Source organism: Lytechinus pictus, chromosome 19 (assembly GCF_037042905.1).
Source record: "Lytechinus pictus isolate F3 Inbred chromosome 19, Lp3.0, whole genome shotgun sequence".
Taxonomy (NCBI): domain Eukaryota; kingdom Metazoa; phylum Echinodermata; class Echinoidea; order Temnopleuroida; family Toxopneustidae; genus Lytechinus; species Lytechinus pictus.
The window spans coordinates 6,847,954-6,861,757 of NC_087263.1; the positions used below are offsets into that span (position 1 = coordinate 6,847,954).

The 13,804-nt window shown below is 37.1% G+C and overlaps 1 protein-coding gene and 1 long non-coding RNA gene across 2 annotated transcripts in view; one reads left to right on the top strand and one right to left on the bottom strand.

Moving 5' to 3' along the window:
* The window catches only part of LOC129282654 (scavenger receptor cysteine-rich domain superfamily protein-like), a 39,100-nt gene extending 38,446 nt beyond the window's left edge, over positions 1–654 (top strand). The window contains exon 10 of the transcript XR_010296569.1: positions 10–654. The gene's annotated coding sequence lies outside the window, so the exon portion shown is untranslated. The remainder of the gene's footprint in view (positions 1–9) is intronic.
* Positions 655–3,301: 2,647 nt separating this feature from the next.
* LOC135157578 (uncharacterized) lies at positions 3,302–13,195 on the bottom strand. Its single transcript, XR_010296570.1, has 3 exons — positions 12,918–13,195; positions 7,548–10,283; positions 3,302–6,662 (listed from the first exon to the last, which is right to left on the bottom strand). It is a non-coding gene; the product is annotated as an uncharacterized LOC135157578 (long non-coding RNA).
* Between the last annotated feature and the right edge of the window lie 609 nt (positions 13,196–13,804).

The window sequence follows — 13,804 nt, forward strand, 5'->3', positions numbered from 1 at the left end:
AATTTCCAGATCTTGCAATCCTGGGGCGAGCAAAAGACGTAAAGGGCCCTGTCCATTGAGGATCATTATAAAATGTTGCTGGGAGAGCTGAGCATTGTCGCAGATTCCCCATTAACTAGAGATAATCCTCCGTGGCCAGGTCAATGGCAGAAGATGAATCTATGGAAATGGAAGGCGATGATAACGGCAGGCTGCTCTCGAGTCAGCGGACAGAGATCCTGATTGAAACTTCGATCAATAAGAGGGTCTTCACTCATTGACTAGAACATTAAGGGCCTTCAGGACAAAAGTCACTGTAGCCTTTGCTCTCAGAACCCTTGGCTTGAGTGAAGAGTTAAATCGCCTTTAAGCTGCCTCCTTCGTTTCCGTCCAATTGCATATTTATTTTGATCTGTTGTGCATTTTTTTGAGGTTGCAAATATATAAAAAAAAAATTACCTTTTTACTTCTATTTAGAATGATGTACGGCAAAAATGACTTATTGTAATTGATTTGATATCATTATTTCTATTATAATCATGTCATAATCATAATTTCTTCATTAGTCACATGGAAGTTATGTAATGGTGCTGAATGTGAAGAAGGTATATATAACCTTTATATGTTATTCTGATATTCTCATGTCTAGTTTTTTTTATGAAATGGATATGAATTTTTATGTTACTCTCTTGTGAAAAATCTAGACTGACATTGACCCCATTCTCAGTATGCTTTCTTAAAGTAGTAGCTGGGAATGAAACATTTGAAACAAGTGGGTTTGTGTGGAAACATAACAAAAATCAAAGAATATAACGATCAAAGAAAGTTTGAGAAAAATCGGACAAATAATGAGAAAATGATGAGCATTTGAATATTGCGATCACTAATGCTATGAAGATCCTTATATTGGCAATGCGACAAAGATGTGTGATGTCACACCACACGTGAACAACTTTCACTTTGATGGACTATAAAATACCCCCAAAATGTCAAAATGGTGATACAAACTCATTATCCATATTAAATTCTTTGAAAATCTGTATTACATGCCCTCCTATTGAATTAACACACGATCTACTGATAGATGTGATCAAAGAGGCAGTTTAAGTGAAATGTATATAATAACACAGTGGGAAAGTTCTTAATTATTAATTGATTTTTTTTCAAACTTTCGTTGATCTATTTCTTTGATTTGACTGTTTTCGCACAAGATATCTTGTTTTGAAGGTTTCGTTTTCCTTAGTTTAAACCAGATTAAGAAACCATTCTAGAAGAACTCTTCGCTTAGCGCCCTCATCACAATATCCTGAACTAGCTTCAATAACCACTTCACGTGAAGTGGTCTTGTTGCTATGGGGACGCTCTCATTGGAGTCATCGCGTTAAATTTTAAATGTTTTTGAGGTTCCAATTGCCAATTTGTCCTCTCATCACATGGTCTACCTTCATTTAGTCTAATGCCTTTCCGTCTGTCAACATTTCGTCTAACAGTTAACCATTTGGTCCTATAATCACTTCGTCTAGTCACCAGTTCGTCTATGACGTTTCATCTCATGACCAGTTGCTCTAATACCAATTTTCTTGTTATTCATTTTGCCCAATGAGGACCAACTGGCTATTATACGAAATGGTGAGTTGATGAAATTATGGCAATAAGACCATATGGATATTGGACGAACTGATGGTAGACCGAATGATAGTAGACGATCGAGTTGGTTATTGGACAAATTTTGGGCTAAACTATCATTTAGTCTAATTCCCAGGTGATCGAACTTCTCTTCTATTACTTATCACAACAATTCATCCCACCATAATAATAGACTAAGCGGCGTTATACTAATGGGGTTTGGCAAGAAAAAATCCCGGGGGGCAAACACTAAATTAAAAAAAATGAGAAATTATAATTACATAGGACTGTGCTCTGTTATGATCATGTTCTATCCTAAAGGCACTCTGCCCCCCTGACGAGCTACAACCCATACAAAATACATATCACTGCCCCCCTGACGAGCTTGAAGACCTTTTATGCCCCCCCCCCCTGACGAGCTTGAAGACTTTTTTTTTTTTTTTTTTTTTTTTTTTTGCTTGTCAATATACTTTCTGGTACAATAACCTTTATTTTTGATTGAAGACCTTTTTTTTTTTTTTTTTTGGCTTGTCAATTTTTTTGGCGGCCGATTTTGCCCCCCCCCCCCCTGTGGAAAATCCTAGGTACGCCACTGGTGGTGCGTGATTATCTCATGCTTTGGTCATTATTCGTTAAAGAATTGAAATAAATTAACCATTTTGCATTTCTCTTCTGAAAATGAAGACTGACGAAAAATGTATAATAGTATTTCTTTTTCCCTTGGCTTTCTTGTTACTCTGTGCATCAAAGAAGTAAAATCTAATATATATTGGCATCTTAAGTTGAGAAAATGTCTGGCTCTGCATTGAAACGGATATTTTCTTCTTACCTGCCTAAACGCAAAGCTATTGAAATGAAATCACAAAGAACAACGTTGAAGGGAATGATGTTGCTTTGTTTTCGAAGTTTCTTATGGAGCAAGATGCACAACAGGGTGCGAAAATTCAAGTTTCCTGTGGTAATGACCAGTATAAGGATGATTGAATTCATTCCTTTAACCCAAAAGCTCGTTGAAATTTCTTCGAAAACAACCGTTGTTGGGATATGCGTGGAGTTTATAGTGTGTAAAACATACAAACAATTCGATAAATATAGTATTAGAGGTTCTATTCCGTTTGGTCTTACATGTCGTCATGGTATAGTGTTTGACCTCGTGATATTAAGATGAAATTAATATTTCAAACATATGACCAAGAAGGTAGAAAACATGAAAAGGATATTAAGGGCTAACCGGTAAAGTAAACAAGAGAACTCGGTTACTTAACAAATTGAGTTGCGTGAAAGGTGATTTTCCTATAATAACAGGAGAACACAAAGAGTCATTTTAATTAAATTTGCAGTTAACATGTTTACACTGTTTTACGAACGTGGTAGTGGGCCAGAACGGTATAATGGACTCTTGCATAATATCTGGATAGCTATCACCATTATTCATCAATCTTTTAGGCAAGTATACGAATCATTGTCAGTCACAAAATGATAATAGCCATTATAGGAATTATAACTATTCTTTTTTCCGTCAGTCTTCCACTGTATACGTAAGAAGGTTATATTTTATAAGAAACTGGAAGAAATCATCAACCATCAATAGCAATCTACGGATCTACGTCATCACACCATGATCACACATACGCACTCACCCACTAACCCCCCCCCCTACACGGATGTACACAAGACACCGATTACATTTGTTTTTCAATGAAGGAGTTTATTAGATAACTGCTGTCATTTTCGACTAAATCTATAAACCGAGGGTCATTACGACACGAAATGCATTGTGCATGGAATAATTTTAAAGTCAAGCAGCCCATCCATTGTGTCGTGCGAGGTAAATTTTGATAAAAGTTTTCTACAATATGCTTTTTGAGTGGTCAATATGGTGAAACGACATCTGCTCCGAGTCAATGGTGTGGCAAAATTCATAGAACCGGGAATACATCTTGGGGCAGTTTTTCATACATCCTCTCTCCTTCTACATAAAAAAGGAAAACTGTTTTATTCATCAAAGCCCATTCAAAAATGGAAATAGCATTGACTTTATATCATATTTTAGATTACAATTTTTATAAAAAAAATCGTAACTCTCTTATTATGCCTTTTTATATCAAACTTTCACCAAAAATTCTTTATTGTAATGTATTTATCAAAATTTATATCGTCGAATGATCTTCCCCTGTAACTTTGCGTCTGAGAAATTTGTTAAACAAAGTGATCTATCCTAAAAATACAAGAATGTGTACATGTTGGTATATTACAAAATTTAATAAGCTTAATTTTTTTAGATTAAAATAATCAAAACGACAGGAAATTAGAGTAAGGGAATAAAGCGTAGGGCTAGATATTTTAATGTTCTTTAAAATCTAACCTAGCAGATGGAAAGTATATTCATAAATTGAAAAGTTAGGAAAGTCTTGTCGAGGCTGGCTGCTCTTTGTTGATTTATGATCCCGAGCCTGGCTCCCGCCTTGTAATCAATGTGTTCGAATACCATCGCGGCCTAGAGTCCTTTGACAAGGCGTCAATTCACATTTTGCCACTCTCAATCTAGGTTAATGGGTACGCGGTAACATGACTAGCAATTAAAATTTTGCCCATTCTAAAGTAAGGATTGTTGCTCATTATTTTGTTGCTTCACACATTGATTAAAATACTGCCTCAAATCGATTGGACACATAATTACCCTCGTGCTGGTTAAAATTTTGCCCAATATTTTTTTACAGTTTGGAGTTTGAAAACATGTTGGAATTTTTCCCCGGGCGTGGAGAAACTGCATTCTTTTGTGCGGTCAAGCCAAAAACTGATGATCGGGGTTAGAACTAGAGATGCTCGGCGGGTCGCGCAGCCGAGAACATGTATCCCCCGAACCCACCGCGTCATCCGTCATTGCGATATATAGAGCTCACACAGAAATTTGACAAAAAATACAATTATCATGGCGACAATGACCCTAGCATGCAGGTCCCCCAAGCCCATCTACCATCCAAGTGTGGGTGAAAAGTGACTTGAGGTTGCGGAGAAAGAGAGTCTTGCATGTAAACTCCAACGTTGACCTGAAAATGACCTTTGACCTTACCATGTGACCTCTGACTGCAGCATAACCTGCAGGCCCCCCAAGTCCATCTACCATCCAAGTTTGGTTGAATAGTGACTTGCGGTTGCAGAGTTAGGTGTCATAAGAGAATCTTGCATGTGAACTTTTAACGTTGACCTGAAAATGACCTTTGACCGTCCCATGTTAGTTCCGACTGCAGCATAACATGCAGGTACCCGAAATCCATCTACCATCCAAGTTTGGTTGAAAAGTGACTTACGGTTGCAGAGTTAGGTGTCATAAGAGGGTCTTGCATGTAAACTTTAACGTTGACCTGAAAATGACCTTTGACCTTACCATGTGACCTCTGACTGCAGCATAACATGCAAGTTCCCCAAGTCCATCTCTCATCCGAGTTTGGTTGAAAAGTGACTTTTGGTGGCGGAGTTAGGTGTCATAAGAGAGTCTTGCATGTAAACTTTAATGTTGACCTGAAAATGACCTTTGACCTTATCATGTGACCTCTGACTACGGCATAACATGCAGGTTTCCCAAGTCCATCTATCATCCAAGTTTGGTTGAAATTAAAGTGACTTAATTACGGTTGCAAAGTTAGGGGTCATAATAAAGTCTTGCATGTAAACTTTAATGTTGACCTCAATATGACCTTTGACCTTATCATGTGACCTCCGCCAACACCAAAATCGATAGGATTCTTTGCTATACCATACTCAACCTTCATGCCAAATTTGAAGACGATCGGAGAAGAAATGCAGCTGATAGAGCGCTCACAAGGAAATATCTGCGGCAGACACGGCGGCGCGACGAGGCCAAATCCATAGTATCCTCCGAACTCTGTTCGGGGGATTATGTAGAGCATAGAGTAGTCGTTGTACTTTGTCCTTACGATAAATTTGTTTTTTAAGCAGAAAATAGAGAAAACTTGATATTGGTGAAGGCTGAACGAAGATCCCCTGAAAAAAATGTTATGATATTTAAACATTTGGATTGTATACAAGAAGCTGCCCCATCTATAAATTGAATGAAACTCCCAATTTGTTATGGTTCATGATGACTGGAAATAATAAGTAAATTTATAAAAAACAGGTATAAAATGGTAGAAAATAATGAATGGAAACTATTATTAATAGTCCGAGAAAATGAGTTTTTTAATGAATTTATATTACTGGAGCAGCTGCATGGTCGCATGCGACAAAACAAAATAAAAGGTTTGAAATGCACAACTCTTGTAATCTCTTATGATTTTTCTTCAAACCTTCTTAATGTTCTTTTTTCTGCATCTACATTAAATCAGCTTTACGCCAAGACGATCTCACCATTTAAGCGCTATATTTTTTTGAATATCATCAAAAGTATAATACTGATCCTATTAATGATTTCCATCGTCAAAATGTGATTATCCAAGAACATCGATTTTCGTGGGTCTAATCGTATATTTCTTACACTTAAATAATATTAATCTGAATTCTTCTAGGCGCCACCAATAAACGAGTGAGTTGGACACCACGCTGAAGGTGATAGCGATATTCGTCAGAGGCCACAAAATTTGATGCCCGATGAAACGCTCCATCGCCAAATGGAAAAGTCGAAAAATCATTCGAAATATCAAAGTTGTGACGTAAACAAGAGTAATCGTAACAAAAACTTGTCTATTTTCCTGCTTTCTTTGTTTCGAGATATGCACACCAGGAGGGCCTTTCGAGATGGCCCGATAGAGGAATAGATAAAATATTCCGATGGTGACGAGGATCGTCGTGTCCATGATGAGGAAGAACGTCGCAATTCCAGTGTGGTTTAATGCAAGAAGGGCAGTGAAGGACAAGGGTACGATCCAGCTGAGGACGCAGGCTGCGATGGTCCGAGGAGTTGTGATGATGCGACGGGCGCCAAACGGGTCCACTCTTATGGTGATAAACTGTTGCAGGGCGACGAGAAGGATGCTTAAAAGGGAAGTCAAGTCGCTGCCTAAAATTGCTGTGTAGATGATGACATGTAGTCGTCTGTTCTGTCGGAGCAATCAATAGAGAGAAGGAAATTCAAACATTGGTCCGTTCGACACTCCAAAACCTAAAGTTATGTGCTCTACATTCCTAGAAATTCCTGTTTTGGCGGGATCAAAACTAGTTCATCAAAATGGATGGAATTATGGACGCGGCGGAGAAGGCCCTGGTATATTTTCATGTCCCGGTTTACAATTTATCAAAAGGCCTACGTATATTTTTAGTTAACATGTTTTATTTCTTTTTATTTTTTATTTAGTTATATTAGGGGGCCGGGTGTTCAAAAGCATGTATATATGCATCATATTCTCATTTCACATTTTGAGGGCTTTGCATCAGCCACCAAAACAATAAACACGGGAAGGCATGCAATCTGAGTACAGTTAAATTTTATTTTGTTTCAATATTTCTTTATCAGAATTTCATAATTTAGCGTGTTGAATTTTATTGGCAATTGCTGCCACATTATCATTCTCTCAATTAAAATAGGAATATATTACCTCTAACACTCATGCAATCACCATAAGTCACTTCATTTAAAGAAAGGAATATTGAAACATATATCTATTTTCCAACCTAGATTTCTATTAGTTTAAGAATTCATTTTATGTTCTAACACTTTCCTTTTCTTCTTTTTAGTGCAGTGCATAATAACAGTAATGATGATAACAATAATAATAAAATAATGACAATTACATTGATATTTGTAGTACATTTATTACTATTACTACTACCAAAATAATAATAGTTAAATAATAATAACAAAATGATGAAAATAATATATTATTATCATATTATTATCATTAATGAAATTATTATTATCATCTTCATCAATCTATTATGAGAAAAGTTTACCTATATCATTTTTTTAAAAGAAGGTAATCACTTACGCTCGGAGGGATATATCTTAAAACGATAGAGATGAAATCGCACAAGACGATATTGAAAGGAATGATGCTACTCTGCTTCCGAAGGTTCTTGTGGAGGATAATACACAGCATGGTGCATAAACTGAGGACCCCTGAAGCCGCGCTCATGACTCGAAAAACCATATTTAAAGCTGTGAACAAATTATCCTCGTCAAAAACTTCAAAATCAACAGAAGACGAAGAAACGTTTATGACGCTTGATGTCGTGATGAGCGACATGATGGGTGTCAAGTGTAAAAAATTAAAATGAAAAATTTGCAACGTTGATGTTCGTCTTCAAATGATATCAGGTCAACTCAAAGTTCGAAAAGCAATCTCCGCCAGTCAAGATATTAACATGGGAATTAAGCACATCGTTGTGATATCACTATATACTGAAGTCAACATTGAACGGTGAGTGAGGGTATGGATAATGAGTGACGTAGTAATAGTTCACCTCTACGAATTCAATGCCCCATCAAGACGTCCTCTTGTGAGTGTGGCACAAGTACTGGCGAAAACGAAAAACAACGTTCGGGCTTCATTTTGGCGGTTATTTCACTGGAGAGCAAAGTGACGCCCCGTCCAGTGCCCATGTGTCAGTAAACCGAATAATAAAAAAATTTGATTCACAAGGAATTCGGGAAGGCTATAGGCGGACTGAACGTGTCTTCTAATGGTATAGGTTTCCTATTCACTCGGAAACTCCATATTCCGGTTTCTAATTAGATGAAGATGGGATTACATAAATGTCCTTCGTAAAATTATAATTACATGAACGTTACGAATATACGTATAATTGATGTTTGGTTAATTACTAGCAAGACTTTAAAATCGATAGATTAACTTCTGATGAATAAACCTGTCTATAGCCTAAGTGACTGTAAACAATGCCTTATCTACCTTTTGCGTTATGTAGGCTTGTTTGAATGTATAGTTATATCTTTTAATTGATATTTTGTAATAACTGGACGGTACCTGTCTGCTCATACAGTTACTGCAAAACAAATATCGACGGAATGCTTGAAGTTTTTAGGAGATTGCTAACGGAATGCCAAAGGGGAAAGGCGTACACCACACGAAATATAGTTCCACGAAAGAAAAAAATGGAAGTGGAACCGACATCAAAGGAAATGTTGTCATAGTTACGTTTTCATGAAATTCACAACAAACCCCCAACAAAGAAAAGGAGAAGAAAAAAATAAATACACACTGAACTAATTAAGTTCAACACTGAAGTGAAAATACACGTAACTTCATGAAAAACTTGTCTGATGAGACTGATGACTACATTGCAGTTAATATCTAATACAGATATTAATGTACATCTTCGATGGATTTTCGATGGACTCTTCAATTTTTTTAACAAATACAATAAGTCGAACAGGCAGTAAACAATGGGGATTATGTGATCAGCCTATTTCATACTGTATGCATAAATAAAATTTTATTGTTTTTGCAATGTACCTTTTAACAATTTACCATTTTCTAGTGATACATTAGTTTGAGAAACAAGCAAAAAAAGTAACTAACTATTAATACCCATCAATTATAAATGGATTAATTGCAATTGATTTAAAGTTAATTAGTAGAACACTAATCATAACCAAACCAAACCACACCAAATAAAATACATGTACCAGTACACGCTTTAAGCAACTGCTCTCATGATTTTGAACCTTATTATATACATAAATAAAAGTATTGTTCTTGGTTTTCAGGGGAGAGAAATACATCAACTGGAACTTGTTAGCGCTCGGGTCAAATGCTCAACGATATGCCGAAACAGAACTGGTTTCATTTCTTATTTGTTTTGTGCACCTACCATAATTACAATTCAATTCAAATTTATTTCCACATCTGATTAAAAAGACAAGTACAAATCCCGGGTCTAAATTCACATGCAGATATTATATACAATGATAAAACATATATAAATATACAAATATTCACTTCGAAATAATAAGGTCTATAACAAGTTTATTCCAAAATCTAATTTACATAAAATGTTTCTTAAATAATCACCAAATATGCAAAACAGGCATAATAATTATGACCCACACTTGACATTCGGAAATATAGGCCTAAATAGACAACAAACAAACTTTAGACCAGTACCCCAATTCTTCGCTTTCTGCATTTCCCACATTTCCCACACGTTAGTAATATGGACCTAAACTCCGCGAGGCGCCACCAATAAACAACAGAATTTGAGAAGGCGCAAAGAGCATAAAAAATATTCATCATGTGGCCCAGCGGTTCTAACCTATAAATTTCCAATAAAACATATTCTATTCTGTAAATCATTCGGAATACTAAGGTCGTCACATAAACGAGTATCAATGTGATGAAGATTTGTCTATTTTCCTGCTTTCTCTGTTCTGAGATGGCCACACCCGGTGGTCCTTCCGACACAGCCCGATAGAGAAAAAGATAAAACATGCCGGTGAGAAAGAGAAGCCCGATGTCAATGCCCCCAAGATAATATGAATAGTATTCCTCGTTGGATACATAGAGGCCAGTAAGGACGGGTACAGGTAGTAGCCAACTAACGATGCAAGCAGCGATGGAGCGTGGCGTTGTGATGATGCGACGGGCTCCGAAAGGATCGATTCGAATGGTTATGAACTGATGCAGAGCGGCGAGGAAAATGCTCAACAGGGACGTCACGTCGCTTCCAAATATTGCCATGTAGACGATGAAACCAATTACTCCTTTCTGGAAAAAAAAGCAGTAGGAAGAAATTTAGGCCTCTGTCCACTCATAAAAATTCGTAACAGCTTTAGATTTATTGTCCATTCTGCCCGGGGGGGGGGGGCACTTACATTGACGAGTGGATACTATGCGCAACCAAAAAAATACGTAAAAAGGATGTCTTTTTTACGATAGGACACGTTACGTACGTAACGTGATAAGGGTGTCAAAAACACAAAAATAATGGAAAAAAGGGTATCTATTTCGCTAGGACCAATTACGTGTTTAGGGTCGAATTTGCGGGGATGATAAAACAAAATTAAAATGTTTTCTAAAGGATGTCCTTTTTGCCCCAACACTTCGTGTTTAGAGTCCGATTTGCAAGAGGTGTAGAAGGTGAGGTCGTACTAAACCAAATAAGGTAAAGCCGACGACCGAATGATCCGTAACAATAAAACATTCCTGTACTTGTTTAGGGGTTCATTTCAGGGGTTTTTTGCCAAGAGTATTGTTTTGTTTCCAATACTTGTTAAGGGTAGGGTTTCACACGCCAATACTTGTTAAGGGGTGCATTTTCAGAATATGGAAATTACGTGTTTAGGGTGCTTTTCGAGACCCCGTGGTCGCGCATGGTATCCACTCGTGAATGGAAGTGCCCCCCCCCCCCGGCCATTTTGTCGAAAGACACAGTTGTAGACTTGTTGGAGGCTTATCTCCGGGGGGGGGGGGGGTGTCAGTTAATTACTGTACACATGCGTGTCCCCGGGGATAAAGCTCGGGAAACAACATACTCTTAACACATTTTTGGCTAGTATTTATAAAAAAGCAGTGGAAAAAAACATACCCTCAATCATATGTCATTACGATTGACCATGACCAGTCTTTCAAAACAACCCTTTGAAAAAAAAATCGGTGTTTGTGATAGGCCTACTTGAAACGTGTGCATGCGCGGCCCGCGTCCAAAACTTGAAAAACACCTGCTTTAAACGCGTTTTTTTTGGGCCATGCATGTGTAGAGCAATATACTTTGACCCCCGGCCCCCGGGGTCTATCTACGTGTAGTTTAGAATCACCAATCTCATTGTCAGACTGATATATCCATATCAACTTAGGATATTGTCATGATTTGTTTTCTATTTTAATTTCTCTTCCTCATGACTATTTATATAACTTATTGTTTCTGATTTTTTCAAAGATTTTTAAAATTCTTGTATAGACAACTAGGTCTTTGGGCATGTGCAATAACTAAAAAGGCTATATGAATCTGATACATTAATTTTCCGAAAACCTCGCACGGTGGATTGCATGTTTTCCTGTTGTGATCAATGTTCATTTGTGCACATCCATGCTGTCCACATCAATCCTTTAAAGGACAAGTCCACTTCAACAAAAAAGTTTATTTGAATAAAAAGAGAAAAATCCAACAAGCATAAAACTGAAAATTTCATCAAAAACTCATGTAAAATAAGAAAGTTAAGACATTTTAAAGTTTTGCTTAATTTCACAAACGGTTGCACATCGTGGTCAGTATGCAAATGAGGAGACTGATGACGTCATCCACTCACTATTTCTTTTGTATTTTATTATATGAAATAATCTAATTTTCTCCTCACTGTCAAGTGAAACAGCAATAATTTCTCCCTGAACATATGGAATAAGCATTGTTTAATACTACATGGTTCAGTCAAGTTGGTCCATATTGTCAAATTTGTAAAAAATGAAATATTGTAGAATTCAAACAATAAAAAACAAAAGAAATAGTAAGTGAGGGACATCATCGACTGTATCATTTGCACGTCACTGAGTTGTGCATATCACTGTTTTTTTTTTTTTTTTTTGAATAAGCGAAACTTTAAAATGTCATAACTTTCTTATTTGACATCTGATTTTGATAAAATTGTCAGCGTTATGCTCGTTTGATTTGTCTATATTTATTCAAATCAACATTTCCCTGTGGTGGACCTGACCTTTAAAGTTGATCTGGACTCCGTACTGCCAACGAAACATCTTTTCCAATTGCATGATATCATCGTTGACCGTCGATAGCTAGCTGCTCTTCAACAACTAGCTTCCTACGTTGTGCCATGGCCATCGGTTCATCCGCTGTTCAACCATGGAGCTACCAAGGGTCCAACCTAATAGTTTCAAGTAATAGTTGCCAACATGGTATGGCTATATTGCTGGTTGTCCAACAGCTCTTCAACATACCTTATACAACTTTGCTCCAGCGTTGACACAACTGTGTCTTCCAACCACGGGCGGGAATCCCTGAAGTCATTCTATTCAAGGGGGGTGGGGGGGGGGGTTGGAACTATAAATCACCTCTAAAACAATAGGTGTGACACCAGAATTTGCGCTAGTTTCTTCCGCGTCCTTCGAGTTTTTGGTTTTCAACGTTGATCCCGCGTTAGCTATTTAGCTATGTTATCAGCACCATTCTCGTCGACACAATGGTCAACCACGAATGAATGCATAAAGGGTCGAAATTCCTCTCATCAAACAATTAGTCATGGAATAAAATTCATGAACTATAAAGAGAAAAAGAAAACAAGATGAGATTAAGGATTCTCCCTTCTTGTTATGGCCCCTATAATAGAATCAAAACATTTTCTAAATTAATTTTTCATCGAAAAGTTGTTTTTCTCATCAGTGACTTACCCTTACTCCGGAATATCTTGTAGCAACAGAGATGAAATCACAAAGAACAATGTTGAAAGGAATGATAAAGGTCTGTCTCCGGAGGTTCTTGTGGAATAATATGCATAAGAGAGTGAACAGACACACTGTTCCTGAAGCGGTATTTATGACATGGAACATCAAGGTTAATGTTCCAATTAATGTAGGGTTGTTCATATCAGAAGATGTAGCCGAAGCATTGAATGATATTGAAGCTGTAGACATGTTCATGGTGATGATAGTGTGATCATATAGATGATGATGATAGAGCTGAGAGGCGTGATACCTCAGTCGGCAGAGCGAGAGTTACGTAATTCGATGACCCAGGTAACTCCGCTACCACTTTGTCATGTTTGTGCGCTAGTAAGTGTCCTTTGTCTGTTTATAGTAGTAATTAGGCATATATATCCTCATCACCAGTTTCCTCGGAGAGGAGTTTAAGCCATCGGTCTTCAGTCCCTTTACACAAAAGTTAACAATCGTACGCTTGATTTTGCCCATTGATTGTAAACTATACATAGTAGCCAAGAAAATATCGTAGAAAATATGCGCCACTGTCATAATTACGGGTCCATGGGATGCGTCCAGTCAATATAGGGTTTGACCCACCACTAGCTAATTGCAACACTGGATATTCTATTGCAATGCTTTCCAGGAAGGTCCCCTTTATAACATACTAAAAGTCCCCAAAAATCCAAGCAGTGGAAAAATTATGAAATTTGCATATTATGCAAATTAGCCACCAAAAGTGAGAAAAATAGGGAAAATAGTCCAAAAAGATTACAAATTAAGAGCCCAAAGCAATATAATTTGAGCGAAAATTCATGATAAACAACTGTATTCAATGTTTTTAATTAAAAGTGCCAAGA